Source organism: Phragmites australis, chromosome 13, assembly GCF_958298935.1.
Source record: "Phragmites australis chromosome 13, lpPhrAust1.1, whole genome shotgun sequence".
Lineage (NCBI taxonomy): Eukaryota > Viridiplantae > Streptophyta > Magnoliopsida > Poales > Poaceae > Phragmites > Phragmites australis.
In genome coordinates, this window is record NC_084933.1 from 15176853 (window position 1) to 15181242 (window position 4390).

Genomic DNA, 4390 nt, shown 5'->3' on the forward strand with positions numbered 1-4390 from the left:
ATAAAAAAAGATGCATCGAGATCAATGAGTTCTAGGTGATACTTATAAGATGAAGGAGAAGCTCAAGAAGATTGACATTAAGTATGAAAGCTAAGTCACTTACGAAGATTAAATGATTGAAGGTATAAGATTGTCAATTAAGTTTTTATGGACTAACCTATGTACTTTGTGCTTGATAGTGACCTAGGGTTAGGTTTCATAAGGGGGCATGAGTTCACTGTAGATATTCAATATGCCATGTTAGAAGAGCAAGATCAAGATAAGGTTAGTAGATAACCTATATGTTTGATGCTCGCAATTCATGCCTTGGTAGTGAACCCTATAAAGATGATGTGAAAAAAAGAAGTCTTCCACGCTTGTTGCATAGTAAGTTATCAAGAGAGCTTCATTGAGCTTCTGAAGATTGAGTGATGATTAAAATGATAAAGTGAAGAAAAATGAAGATGCAAGATACAAAGTGGCTTTCTATGACAAGACGATGAAGGACAAGCAATACTCGGCTCTGATGGACTATCCGGTGGTGAAGGACAAGCAAAGTACTTGGTGCCGAAGGACCAATGCAATGGTGAAGGACGAGTGAAAGCTTTGCGCAAATGGACCATGCGAGGTCATGGGAAGATATGGGTGATTCACATCAATCATATTAAAAATGCAAGAAGACATGAAGTGAAAAGCAAATATTGGACTTAACATGTTGAAGGACATTAAATGGCTTGAAGATATGAAAGAGGTTAAATTCATGAGTTGATGAACATCAAGCCAAAATACAAAGTGGACATTGCTCAAGGCAAATGTATAAATGATATGGGACTAATGAGCTCAATGAGTCTTGATCAGGTGAATAGTCCCAATGATGACATGACTTTGACGTTGGCACCCCTCAAGGTGAAGAAAGAAGATGTCATAATGGTGTTCTTATTGATAGAGATTTTTTATTTGAATTTGAGTATAGGAATGATGTACTATTAAGAGGGAAGCTTTGTTTATGTCTTAGCGCTCAAAGTATCCATTTATCCTAAAGATGAGAGACACAAAACACTCCACGAACACAAGGAAACTCTAGTGTGTTAATTGTACCCGGATGTTTTGGGCTGATCCGAAAGTTTTGGATAGCCGGAACCTTTGGATTTTCTCTGAAATAGGGTTCTCGGGTGAAAGTTCTTTCTGGACCCAGAAGTTTCGGATTGGGTCCGGAATCTCTGGATTCTAGACATGATATTCGAAAGGTCTGGATTGTTTCTAGTTTGTGGTTCTCTATCGTGGTTTGAATTTTCATTCCGGAAATTATGGAGTCTGTGTGATCAGTTTGGAGGTTCCGAACTTGATCCGAACAGGGGTCCTCGGGTGGGTCTAACTCGAGTAATTCAGAAGTTCCAAATTGCACTGACTATTGGCTCTAACGACTAATTTTTGAGGGTTGGTGTATAAATACCCCCTCAACCCCTCCTTTGAGAAGTGCTGGTGCTCCCCACAAATATACTCAAAGCCAAAACCATTTGAGCTCTCATCTCTCTAATTTAGTGCGAGATTTGAAAAGAGTGAGTTGGGTTGAGAGATTAAAAGATTGAGTGTAAGTGAGCTAAACTCCATTTTTAAGCACTTGAGTTTATAGCAAGCAAATCCTAGATGACTAGAAGTCACCAGTGAGCACCCAAGCTTATGGTGTGCTGCGAGAAGTTTGTGAAGGTTCGATTTCACCTCTGCAAGGGAAGAAATAAATAGTAAACCCAAGAGGCACGGTGGTGTTGTCTTGGTAAGAAAAAGGGTTGAAAAAGATCCGGCTCAAGTGTGACCGAGCTTCCTCAACGGAGACGTAGTAACCTCAAATGGAGGTATTTGAACTTCGGAAAACAAATCACGCGCCTCCACTCTTAATTTGATTTTCTTGAGTTCTTGCTTTCTATTTATGCCTATTTGCTTGATCTACTTGCTCATGTGAAATTGACTGCATGTGCTCCATGAATTTGCTTGGAATCATTTTTTGGAACACACGACTTCATTTGGTTTAAGTTAGAACTCATTAGGCGTAGTTTAATTTCAGTTTTGCACTCTGTGACCGAAATATCCAGGTTGAGCCTGGAACTTCCGAATAAGGCCGTAAGTTCTGGATTGAACCTAGATGTTCTGGATTCTGTTTAATCCGCTGTGAAATTTAAATTTTCAGAAACGCCTATTCTTCTGCTCTAGGCGATATCTCGTTCCTTTCAATTATTTCACTTGAAGATACACAGTACCAAAAAATGATAAGAGATGTTAATGTTCGGAATATGTTGCTAATGGTTAGGACCTCTTCATCTCTCCGATCAATAAAGTCCAATCCTGCAAAGAAACAAGAACACAATGGGCACAAGATGTAGGTGAAGCTCTCTCTTCTTTTATCCCTTGCTGCAGTTATAATGGCGGAATTCGTGTATATATATATATGTATATACATACATATACATACACGTATATGTATACATATACATATATGTATATACATACATATACATATACACACATACATATAAATATACATATATATACACACATATATATATGTATATTTATACATATATACACACATATATACATATATGTATGTGTGTGTATATATATATATATATATATAACTAGCTATAGAATATCCTATTCTATGGCCGGACTCAACTCACGCATCCGATCCGACCCGAATGACCCGACCCAACCCATCTACTTAAATTGTGAGTTTTTTTTTCCTATTTTGATCTCCAGTTTTAGGGTTCGCGCTATGGACAATGGCGCGGATATTATAGCGCGTGGGGTCCGCGTCATGGACAATAGCGTGAATATTGTAGCGCGAACACGGCCAACACCCGCGCCATTGTCCATGGCGCGGACCCGCGTCCGACCCAACTATTTTGACCTCCAGTATCGACTCGTAGGGTCCGCGCCATGGACAATGGCACGGACATGCCCAACATTCGCGCCATTGTCGATGGCGCGGACCCGCGCCATTGTCCATGGCGCGGACCAGCGGGGATTGTGGGCATGCGGGAGGGATGCGCGGACCCTAGGGGATCGTAGACGCGGGAAGGATCGGTCGGGTGCCCTGACTACAGAATAACCTATATTATAGCTAACTACATATTATACTTGTTATATATATATATATATATAATATATATATATATATATATGACTTTGCTATGACGCCTACACCTAGAGGCCACAACAAGGGGCCTATGGGCACCACCCTGTCTCGTCGTACCTGCTAGCCTACTGTGGCCGAATCAGTCTTACTCTTATGGAAGATTGGTTTTCTCAACAATTACGTGTCAAACTTTGCATGGATATGATGAGGCCATGCTGGTCTTAGGCACAAAAGAAAGAAAAAAGCCAGCTCAAAAAAAATCTGAGGCCCAAGACAAAGGAATTAGGCCCACAAAAGCGAAGCGAGCACGACCTCCCAAACTAAACATTCCAAGGCAACACGGATCCTCTAGTACGACAACTATAAATCCAACTAAAATTGCAAAATAAAATAGGCGGACTATTGTTTAGCAGGCCCATAAAGTAAAATCGACTAAAAATTGTTTGAACTGCAGTAGGCTGAAAAAAGACAGAAAATTAGGATACATACAGTTCAATCAATCTTTTTCAAAATTCAAAAATTACAATTTATCAAGCATAAAATCATGGTATAAAGTTAGTTTTAATTTGAGTATATATAAAGGGGCATTTGCAAATTTATCACTGGGTTTTTATTTTTTTGCAAGAATACCACTGGAATGACAATTCTGGTGGCATTTTGCTATTTTTTAAGTGTCAAATTTACAACAATGATTTAAAATAGTGATAAATTTGCAATTAGCCCATAACTTACCAAACTAATACTTCCCCATACGAGCACAAATTAGGCCCATGAAACAGTAAAAAAGCAGCAAATCCTAAAAAACGCTCACTAGCCAGACCAAAATAAGAAATCCAAGATGGGCCGAGTCAGGCCTACGAAGCTAAACCGGCAGAAAGAATATGTAGCCCATGAAGCAAAGCTGGCTGGTAGCCCAACCCACAGAGTAAAAAGCGGTCTACGAAGCCTCGGGCAACCAAACAGCCCCAGACGAGCGCATATCCGAGTTTTTTTATTCTTACATTTTTAACTTAAAAAATTAAATAAATAGCTTCTGGATGAAAAAATTTACAGCAATAGACGCTTACCGCACTCTCAAAGGGCTGCAGTCCTTGAGAGGGCGGTAAGGATTTCACGGTGGCAAGCACATGCCTTACTATTTTAAAAATTAGTCCATCATATAAGAAAAATATTAGTGATTTTTTCTACATTTTTGGAAATTTATTTGATGTCCTAATAATTTTTAGAAGTTATAAAAATACCCTTTTTTTAGAGAATTTTAGTTTAAATTATACAAAT